General features: G+C 37.7%; 1 pseudogene; it reads left to right on the top strand.

Moving 5' to 3' along the window:
- Positions 1–3,530: 3,530 nt before the first annotated feature.
- LOC144256158 (high mobility group protein B1 pseudogene) lies at positions 3,531–4,166 on the top strand (annotated as a pseudogene).
- Positions 4,167–12,212: the final 8,046 nt, after the last annotated feature.

Here is a 12,212-nt window from a genome sequence, read left to right on the forward strand (position 1 = left end):
CCAGGTACACATCTCAATTATTCCATCTTTGCATATTCATATTCTCCCAGCCCTGAGAAATCCTATTCACCTGGCTTACCTCTTCCCTGAACTTCCTGCTCTATAGTGAGCAAAACCCCTTGAATCTATACTTTTTGCATAAATGCTCCATCTCTGCATATTGAAATAGTCATTCAAAATAGGTGATGAAAGTAGGAATCTGAAAGTATTCAGATGTACCTTAAACACTTGTTTTAACTTTGACATCCTAAATGTAGAGTCATTCATGAATTCTTTTCTATAGGGCCAAAGTGTTTTCTTTGAGTATGGGTCCATAACAAGCTCCCTTAGTTCTTCCCTACATAAATCACACACAGGTGAGTTTACATTTATTTAAAATGGAGCTAAAAACCTAAAGATTGTTGTAGGAGAAAACACCAAAAGCAGCATCTGTCTAGACCTTTTGCAGTTTTCCCCAAACCTTTTTACAGTTATCTTGCCTACTCCTAGTCCATAACTCGACAGTGATTTTTTTAATGGTTGCTGTTTACAGAGCAATAAAGTATTCAATTTGACTTTAATAAAAAGAATACCTGTAAGTTTATACTGCTATTCCACCATTATTTCCTCTATAAGTTGCATAATAACAATAACCAATTTAACTGATATAAAGAGTTTTGAAAGCTTACATGACTATTCTTGATAAACACAAACTTTCAACTTGTGGAGTTCAAAGTGCTGAGGTTGTCATAAATTACCCTCCTTGTTATCTGCATTTGGCATGCTGTGGGCATGCCAGGCTTTCTGGAGGGCATGTACCATGTCAGTCACCTGGTAAGTTGGCTAAGTGCAGCTAAGATTTGGAAACTTCTACTGTAAAGTCTAGTTTTACTCTGATGCCTCTCTGTTTACACCCACATCTCCCAATACTCAAGAATCCTGGGAACATAAGTGGTCACAACCCTTCCTGCTCCCCCAGCAGCCATCTGTCAGTGACCCTCTTGTGAAGTTCACACCATTCACCACAAAACCCTCTTTCCTTCCTCCTCACAATGAGAAACTCTCCTATGCTCTCCATGGACCCCAATCTCTCACAACCTTTGTCCTGCCACGGTCATCCAGAGCCTCCATTTCTTTTTGAAAAAGACCATTTTTACCCTATGGCAACATATTCCCTCCACCGATTCTGCCTGTGAAGACCCATTTTTCACATTTCGGATGCTCACAGTCCAATCACAACTCAGAATTCATTTCTTATCACTTAAAATTCACCTGTAGTATATTGTACATACTGTGAATTATCTACTCAACCCATGAGCCATTTTCCCCTTCCTGAAGATTGTGACTAGAAAGAAAAACTGAGTTCCTGAGGATTTTCCAGGTCCTATGAGACCTAGTTCACTTCTTCTCCTTGGGTTCTATGAGACACCCAAGTGTCTTTCCAATACCCCCTCTTTATTGCTTAAGTTCGCTTGAAATGGGTTTCTAGAACAATCAGTTCTGCCATATATAAGACCAAAATTATCCTATTGGGAGTAGACTATTAGTAGTAGTATGTCAACTCAATTTGTAAGATTATTTCTCTTAAAACTCCCAACTCAGGACCAGCAGGACAACAGCATGCTGCAGCGGGCGAAATTGAGCGCTATGGAGTTCTGGCAGCATAGAGAAGCAGAGTTTCAGATCCTGTGGAGATCTGTCACCCGTGCCTCCACAGGGCACCAGACAGAGAACTGAAGGGGAGACTTAGTGGAGAAATGGCCCAGGTCCTTCCTCCTCACCAGACACCCAGGTGTGGAAAGGGGCGGTCACCTTCTTGGAGAATGGACTTCAGCAGTTTTGGGCAGATCTCATAGCAGAGAGTTTGGCGACAGATCAGGTGTGTGACCCCCAGCCCCTCCCTCCATCCAGCTGGGATAACTCAAAAACTTTCTTGCCAGCTCTCTGTGGGCATGAATATCAGAGCTGAGGGAAACTGAAAAGGCACCTGACCTCCAACTCCCCCTCCCCCCAGCAGCAAAAACCGAAACCTTTCTTGCCAGCTCTCGGTGGGCGTGGCTATCAGAGGGAATCAGACAGAACAGGTTGCCAGTTTCCAACTCCCTCTTTCCATAGCCATGATGACTGGGTAACTAACAAACAAAGAGAGCGCTCAGTTATTCAAGAGGGCAGGGTGGCCAGGGCGGTGCATGCCCAGAGTGAAGCTAGAGCTGTGGACAGGAGCCCCAGTAAGTGGGGCCTGGCGGGCAGGAGAAGTGAGGGGGCTAGAGACTGGGAGCAACCCAAAGTGACTGGATTGGAGAGTCACCCGGCAGGGGAGGGAGAGCCACCTCACACGGATTGCTTCCTATATCCTGAGGGCAGAGATGCAGCCTGGAAAGCACAATGCTACCTACTGGAAGAGAAGAAAACAGAACTCTAAGAGTGCATTTTTTTTCTCTTTCTTTCTTTCTTTTTTTATTTATCTTTTTTCCTTCCTTTTCTCTCTTTCTTTCTTCTTCTTTTCCTTGTACTTTTCTTTCATCTTCTCTCCCCCTTCCAATCTCCCAAGCTTTACTACTTCTACTACATGTAATTTAATAAAAATGCAAATAGGTGAATGTTTCTAGGCTTTTTATAGTCCTCCTAAGTACTTAGCTACCCCCAAATACTCCTGTCTATTTTCCTGTTAATATCACCCTTCATTAGAGCTCACCTTCAAAGTAGCTAAGATATACTAATCCCCAGATCCTCACATCTTTTCCCCTAAACATAAAGTCGTACGACCAAACCTCAGTTCTCTATATGCCATCAGAATCTGTATGCCTCTTAGGAAACTAGTGAATTTACTTTAAATTACAAGTGAACCCAACATCTCTAGACATTGTCTCCTGTCACAAAGGAGAGATCTCGGAGCTATACAAAAGCAAAACAAATTTATAGGAGAAAATAATAAAACAGCAGTCACACAGAGCTGGAAAGAAACATGAGCATCATGAATAGACAAGGAAAAAAAAGGAACACAAATAATGCAGGACAACTCAACAATACAGGAGTTTGTAGCCACAGCAGAGAGATTGTCAGATAAAGATTTCAAGATATACATGCTTCAAATGTTATGGAGTCTTAAGGGAGACCTTATACAGCAAATGCAGACAATGAAAGATCACTTCAACAATGAATTACATAAACAAATCCATGAAGCAAAAGAACAACTCTACAGGGAGACAGAGGTTATAAAAAAAATCAAACAGAAATCTTGGAAATGAAGAAAATTATAAACCAAATTAAAAATTCAAATGAGAGTATCACCAGTAGAGTAGACCAATTAGAAGTCAGAACATCAGACAACGAAGACAAAATATATCATCTTGAAAAGAGTCTAGTCAACTCAGAAAGGCTAGTAAAAAACCATGAGCAGAACATCCAAGAGATTTGGGATAACATAAAAAAACCAAACTTAAGAGTCATTGGGAGCCATTGCAGTACATTGAGCTCCATAGAGACAGTGCCGTGGCAAGTGAGAGCCGGACGGGCACTGGGTGACTCTGTGCCTCGCTGAGGAAAAATAACTAAACGTGGGCAAAGGAGATCCTAAGAAGCCGAGAGGCAAAATGTCATCATATGCATTCTTTGTGCAAACTTGCTGGGAGGAGCACAAGAAGAAGCACCCAGATGCTTCAGTCAACTTCTCAGAGTTTTCTAAGAAGTGCTCAGAGAGGTGGAAGACCATGTCTGCTAAAGAGAAAGGAAAATTTGAAGACATGGCAAAGGCAGACAAGGCCCATTATGAAAGAGAAATGAAAACCTATATCCCTCCTAAAGGGGAAACAAAAAAGAAGTTCAAGGATCCCAATGCACCCAAGAGGCCTCCGTCGGCCTTCTTCTTGTTCTGTTCTGATTATCGCCCCCAAATCAAGGGAGAACATCCTGGCCTATCCATTGGTGATGTTGCAAAGAAATTGGGAGAGATGTGGAATAACACTGCTGCAGATGGTAAGCAGCCTTATGAAAAGAAAGCTGCCAAACTGAAGGAAAAATACGAAAAGGATATTGCTGCCTACCGAGCTAAAGGAAAACCTGATGCAGCAAAAAAGGGAGTTGTTAAGGCTGAAAAAAGCAAGAAAAAGAAGGAAGAAGAGGAAGATGAAGAGGATGAGGAGGAGGAGGAAGATGAAGAAGATGAAGAAGAAGATGATGATGAATAAGTTGGTTCTAGCGCAGTTTTCTTTTTCTTGTCTGTAAAGCATTTAACCTCCCTGTACACAACTCACTCCTTTTAAAGAAAAAAATTGAAATGTAAGGCTGTGCAAGATTTGTTTTTAAACTGTACAGTGTCTTTTTTTGTATAGTTAACACACTACCAAATGTGTCTTTAGATAGCCCTGTCCTGGTGGTATTTTCAATAGCCACTAACCTTGCCTGGTACAGTATGGGGGTTGTAAATTGGCATGGAAATTTAAAGCAGGTTCTTGTTGGTGCACAGCACAAATTAGTTATATATGGGGACGATAGTTTTTCATCTTCAGTTGTCTCTGATGCAGCTTATACGAAATAATTGTTGTTCTGTTAACTGAATACCACTCTGTAATTGCAAAAAAAAGTTGCAGCTGTTTTGTTGACATTCTGAATGCTTCTAAGTAAATACAATTTTTTTTATTAGTATTGTTGTCTTTTTAATAGGTCTGAAATTTTTCTTCTTGAGGGGAAGTTAGTCTTGCTTTTGCCCATTTTAGATCACATGAATTTTTACAGTGTTTATCTTTTCATAGTTAGATGATAAAAAACTTTTTGTCTACACACCCTGCATATCATGATGGGGTTAATAAAAATTGAATTGAAGACATTTTCATCCATAACTGAAACTCCAAAACCTTGATCAATTGATAGCAAATTTCACATAGCCCACTTACATTTACCAAGCGAAGGGTAGCCAATTCTATTCACAGCATGGGATTATTAGAATCAAACAATCTGAAAGTCTGTCCTTGAAGGACTAATAGAGAAGTATGTTCTGATCTTTACATGAGGATCTATATTCTTAACTCCCATTACCATGTAATGACAGTTTTATTTTGCAGTTAACACATTAAAGAAGACCTGAGAATGTATCCCCAAAAGCGTGAGCTTAAAATACAAGACTGCCATATTAAATTTTTTGTTGAGATTAGTCCCAGCAAAGGTTCTGAGAGTCCTGGCTGTAAATGCCTTTTCCCATTTATCTAAATATGGACTGCTCAGGAAACTTGAGACTCCATTGAAAGTATTTTTACTTAATTGGGCCAGCTTATAAAATTACAATGCCAAGTTTGAAGTAGGGTATATTTTCCTATATTGTGGTTTGCCCATTTATAAATCAAAATAGACATGAGGAAAAAAACTTTGCATCTCTACCAATTATCCAACTTATTTGATGTTTTTTTTTTTAAATTTTTAACAAAAATCCAAACTCATTCATTAGAGTCATGTTTATCTACTTAGCAGTTTAGGGAACAATTTGGCAATTTTGTGGTTTTTGAGTTTATCGTTCTCTTAAAGTGCCAGTGTTCTAAAATAGCGTTCTTGTAATTTTACATGCTTTTGTGATGGAGTGCTGTTTTGTTATATAATTTTGACTTGGATTCTTTCCATTTGCATTTGTTTATGTAATTTCAGGAGGAATACTGAACATCTGAGTCCTGGATGATACTAATAAACTAATAATTGCAGAGGTTTAAAAAAAAAGAGTCATTGGGATAGAGGAAGGTATAGAGGTCCAAACCAAAGGAATGAGCAACTGTTCAATGAAATAATTTTAGAAAACTTTCCAGACATGAAGAATGAAATGGAAATCCAAATCCTAGAAGCCTACAGGACGCCGAATGTACAAAACCACAAGAGACCCACACCGAGACACATTATAATGAAAATGTCCAACATACAGAACAAGGAGAGAATTTTAAAAGCCACAAGAGAAAGGAGGCAGATTACATTTAGGAGTAAACCAATTTTCAACACAGACGCTAAAAGCTAGAAGACCCTGGAACAATGTATTTCAAACGCTGAAAGATAATGGGTTCCAACCAAGAATCTTGTATACAGCAAAATTAAGCTTCAGGTGTGACAATGAAATAAAAACCTTCCACGATAAACAAAAGTTAAAAGAATTCACAGCTAAAAAACCAGTATGCAAAGCATTTTGGGCAAAACACTACACGAAGAGGAGATGAAAAACAACGAAAATCAACAGTGGGAGGTAGCACAGTAAAGGGAAAAACTAATCAAAGAGGAAAAACAAATCAAGTTAAATAAAAAAAATAAACAAACATGGCTGGAAGTACAAACCATATATCAATAGTAACCCTAAATGTTAATGGCTTAAACTCACCAATCAAGAGACATAGGCAAGTAGACTGGATTAAAAAAAAAAAAACAGATCCAACACTATGCTGCCTACAGGAGACTCATCTGATGGGAAAAGACATACACAGGCTGAAGGTGAAAGGTTGGGAGAAATCATACCACTCACATGGACCTTGGAAGCAAGCAGGGGTGTCCATACTTGTATCAAACAAAATAGACTCAAGCCAAAGTTAATCAAAAGGGATAAAGAAGGACAATATATACTGCTAAAGGGAATCATTCACCAACAAGACATAACAATCATTAATATATATGCCCCAAACAATGATGCAGCTACGTTCATCAAACAAACTCTTCTCAAGTTCAAGAGACAAACAGACCACAGCACAATAATCATGGGAGATTTTAACACACCTCTCTCACCACTGGACAGATCTTCCAAACAAAAGTTGAATAAAGAAATGATAGAACTCAATAACACAATTAATAACCTAGACTTAACTGACATATATAGAATATATCAACCATCATCAAGTGGATATACTTTTTTCTCAGCAGCACATGGATCCTTCTCAAAAATAGACCATATATTATGCCATAGGGCAACTCTTAGCAATTATAAAGGAGTAGAGATAATACCATGCATCATATCAGATCATAATGGAATGAAACTGGAAATCAATGATAAAAGAAGGAAGGAAAATTCCTACATCACATGGAGAATGAACAATATGCTACTTCTGTAACAATGGGTCACAGAAGACAACACGGAGGAAATTAAAAAATTCTTAGAGGTAAATGAGAACACAGACACAAAATATTGAAATCTCTGGGACACTATGAAAGCAGTACTATGAGGAAAATTCATTGCTTGGAGTTCATTCCTCAAAAAAAAAAGAAAAGCCAACAAATAAATGATCTCACTCTACATCTCAAAGCCCTAGAAAAAGAAGAGCAAATCAACAGCAAGTGCAGTAGAAGGCAAGAAATAATTAAAATCAGAGCTGAAATAAATTAAATTGAAATAAAAGAAACAATTGAAAAAATCGACAAAACTAAAAGTTGGTTCTTTGGAAAAATAAATAAGATTGACAGACCCTTAGCCATGCTAATGAAGAGAAGAAGAGAGAGAACTCAGATTATTAGCATACGGGACAAAAAGGCAATATCACAACAGACACTACAGAAATACAGAAGATAATTAGAAATTATTTTGAAACCCTATATTCCAATAAAATAGAAGATAGTGAAGGCATCGATAAATTTCTTTAGTCATATGATCTGCCCAGATTGAGTCAGGAGGATATACACTACTTAGACCAATATCAAGTGAGGAAATAGAAGAAGCCATCAAAAGATTACCAACCCAGAAAAGCCCAGGACTGGAAGGATATACAGCAGAGTTTTACAAAACCTTTAAAGAAGAACTAATACCAATACTCTTCAATCTATTTCAGGAGATAGAAAAAGAGGGAGTAATTCCAAATTCATTCTATGAGGCCAATATCACCCTGATTCCAAAACAAGACAAAGACACTTCAAAGAAAGAAAACTACAGACCAATATCTCTGATGAACTTAGATGCAAAAATCCTCAATAAAATTCTGGCAAATCGGATACAAAAACACATCAAAAAGATCATGCACCATAATCAAGTGGGATTTATCCCTTGGATGCAAGGCTGATTCAATATACGGAAATCAATAAATGTAATTCACCACATCAATAGACTTAAAGATAAGAACCATATGATCATCTCGATAGATGCAGAAAAAAGCATTCAACAAAATAAAATTCCTTTATGTTCAAAACTCTAGAAAAACCAGGGATAACAGGAATCTACACTAAGCCTCAGGCCATCATCATTCTAAACAGAGAAAAATTGAAGGCATTGCCTCTAAAATCTGGAACAAGACAGGGATACCCTCTCTCACCACTTCTATTCAACATAGTTCTTGAAACACTAGCCAGAGCAATTAGACAGATGAAAGAAATTAAAGGCATAAATATAGGAAAAGAAGAACTTAAATTATCACTATTTGCTGATGACATGATCCTATACCTAGCAGACCCAAAAGGTTCTACCAAGAAACTTCTAGAACTAGTAAATGAATTCAGCAAAGTGGCAGGATATAAAATCAACACCCATAAATCAAAGGCATTCCTGTATATCAGTTACAAATCCTCTGAAATGGAAATGAGGAAAACTACCCCATTCACAATATCCTCAAATAAAATAATTGGGAATCAACCTAACAAAAGAGGTGAAAGATTTATACAATGAAAACTACAGAACCCTAAAGAGAGAAATAGAAGAAGACCTTAGAAGATGGAAAGATATACCTTGCTCATGGATAGGCAGAATTAATATTATTAAAATGGCCATATTACCAAAAGCACTTTACATATTCAATGCAATTCCAATCAAAATGCCAACAGCATTCCTTGCAGAAATAGAAAAAGCAATCATGAAATTCATCTGGAAAAAATAAGAGACCAGAATAGCTAAAGCAATTCTAAGTAGGAAGAGTCAAACAGGTGGTATCACGATACCAGATTTTAAACTATACTACAGAGCAATAGTAACAAAAACAGCATGGTACTGGCACCAAAACAGGCTGGTAGACCAATGGTACAGATTAGAGGACACAGAGACCAACTCACAAAATTACAACTACCTTATATTAGACAAAGGTGCTAAAAGCATGCACTGGAGAAAGGATAGCATCTTCAACAAATGATGCTGGGAGAACTGGAAATTCATAGGCAACAAAATGAAATTGAATCCCTTTCTCTCACCATTCACAAAAGTTAACTCAAAATGGATCAAGGACCTTGATATCAAATCAGAGACTCTGCGTCTAATAGAAGAAAAAGGTGCCCTAATTTCCATCACGTGGGATCAGGCCCCAAATTCCTTAAGACACCTATAGCACAACAGTTAAAACTAAGAATCAACAAATGGGTCGAATTCAAACTAAAAAGTTTTTTTCTCAGCAAGAGAAATAATATGTGAGGTAAATAGGGAGCCTACATCCTGGGAACAAATTTTTACCCCTCAAACATCAAATAGAGCTCTAATCTCTAGAGTATACATAAAGAACTCAAAAAGTTAAACAACAAAAAATAAATAACCCAATCAAAAAATGGGCCAAGGACCTGAACAGACACTTCTCAGAAGAGGACATACTATCAATCAACAAATTCACGAAAAAATGCTCACCATCTCTAGCTGTCAGAGAAATGCAAATTAAAACTACTCTAAGATACCATCCCACTCCAGTAAGAATGGAAGCCATTATGAAGTCAAACAACAAGTGCTGGCGAGGATGTGGGGGAAAAAGGTACATTTATACTTTTCTGGTGGGACTGCAAATTGGTGCAGCCAATTTGGAAAGCAGTATGAGATTCCTTAGAAAGCTGGAAATGGAACCACCATTTGACCCAGCTATTCCCCTTCTCGGAGTATACCCAAAAGACCTAAAAACAGCATACTACAGGAACACAGCCGCATCAATGTTTATAGCAGCTCAATTCACAATAGCTAAACTATGGAACCAACCTAGATGCCCTTCAATAGATGAATGGATAAAAAAATGTAGCATTTATACACAATGGAGTATTACTCAGCACTAAAAAACAAGATCATGGCATTTGCAGGGAAATGGATGGCATTAGAGCAGATTATGCTAAGTGAAGTTAGCCAATCCCTAAAAAACAAAAGCCGAATGTCTTCTCTTATATAAGGGGGGTGACTCAAAATGGTGTAGGGAGAAAGAGCATGAGAAGAAGATTATCACTAAATAGGGAAGAGAGGTGGGAGAGAAAGGGAGGAGAAGGGCAATTACACAGAAGATGGGAGGAGACCCTCATCATTATACAGAATACATGTATGACGATGTGAGGGGAAAAAATAAAAAAGAAGTGTGTCACATTAGATTGGGTAGAGAGAAGTGATGGGAGGGGAGGGGAGGGTAAGGGGGAAGGGAAGGACAGCAGAATAAAATAGACATTATTATTGCTGTGGGTATATAGGTGACTGTATGACCAATGTAATTCTGCAACCTGTACACTCAGAAAAATGAGAAATTATACTTCAGTTGATTCAAATGTATGAATTGTCAAGATCATTGTACTGTCATGTGTAACTAATAAAAAAAAGAGAAAAAAAACTCCCATCTCAAAGTTCATTCTTTTTTTTTAGCCCCAAAGGACGTGATACTTTATTTAGAACAAGGTATTTATATGAAATACATACGATAGATGTAAAGTGTAATATTCAACACTTATTAAGGCTTCATCTTAGTGCCCAGCACCATTTTAAGTATATACCCTTTTTTAAAAAATATGTTATTGGTTCTTTTTAGTTATACATTAGTTATATACATAGCTTTAGGATTTATTTTGACATATTATAAAAGAATAGGATATAATTTGCTCTAATTCAGTCTCCAGTACTTCTCCCTTCCCTCTCCTCCTCCTCCATCTGTTCCATTCCCTTTATTATATTTACTTTTTTTTTAACATAAGTGTCTGCACAATCTCACATGATGGTGAGATTCACTGTGGTATATTCATTCATCTATGTACATAGGAAAATTAGGTCAGATTCATTCCACTCTTCTTCCCTTGTCTCATCTTTTCTCTTTCCCCTTTAATCTCCTTCCTCTAGTTCATAAATCTTTCTTCTCTTTTGATGGAATACTCACCCCCTTCATCTCCCCTTCCTTCTTTCCCCGCTTATTTGGACTAGCTTCTCCATATCATAGAAAACATTCAACCTTTGTTTTTCTGAGTCTTGCTTATTTCGCTTAGCGTGATAGTCTCCAGTTCCATTCAATTACCAGCAAATGTCATGATTTCATTTTTGTTTATGGCTTAGTAATTCTTCATTCCGTATATATACCACACTTTCTTTATCCATTCTTTTGTTGAAGGGCACCTAAGTTCATTTCATAGCTTGGAATGAACTGGAAAACCATATATAGAAGACTGAAACTTGACCTCTATCTCTCACCCTGCATAAATGCCAAATCAAAGTAGATCAAAGACCTAAGAATTAGACCTGAAACTCTGCAACTTCTAGGAGAAAATGTAGGCCCAACCCTCAAACATGTTGGCACAGAAACCAACTTTCTTAAAGTGCAAGGAATAAAACCAAACACCAATAAGTGGGATGGCATCAAATTGAAAACTGCACTGCAAAGGAAGAAGCTAAGAGCATGAAGAGAGAGCCTACGAATGGGTGATCTTTGCCACCTCCTCCTCAAATATGGCATTAATATTCTGAATATATAAAGAACTCAAAAAAACAAATAATCCAATTAATAAATGGGCAAATGAACTAAACACATACTTCTCAAAAGAAGAAATACAATTGGTCAACACAACACATCAAAAATTGTTCAACATCTCTAACAATCAGGGAAATACAAATCAAAACTACATTAAGATTTCTTCTCATGTCAGTCAGAATAACAATTATCCAGAATACACATTCATAGGAAGTGTTGTCGAGGATGTGGGGTAAAAGACACACTCCTACTTTGGTGGGACTGCAAATCAGTACAACCACTCTGGAAAATAGTATGGAGATTTCTCAAAAAAAAAAAACTAAAAATAGAACCATGGTATGACCCAGTTATCCTACTCCTTGATGTACATGCAAAATATATAAAACCAGCATACTGTAGGGATGAGGCTGCAACAGTGTTCATAGCAGCACAGTTCATGTCAAAGTGCATTCACACCACTTCTCCTGGCCTCCATCCTCTTGTGCCACACTGTGCTCCTTTCCACCTGGTCTAACACAAGCTACACCCATTTTTGGACCTAGAGGCTTAGCATAAATGAGAGAGCTGGTGTGCTTCTCATACATTTTCTCTCTTTCCCTCTCCCTCCCTCTCTCTTCA

Source organism: Urocitellus parryii, chromosome 7 (genome assembly GCF_045843805.1).
Source record: "Urocitellus parryii isolate mUroPar1 chromosome 7, mUroPar1.hap1, whole genome shotgun sequence".
Taxonomy (NCBI): Eukaryota; Metazoa; Chordata; class Mammalia; order Rodentia; family Sciuridae; genus Urocitellus; species Urocitellus parryii.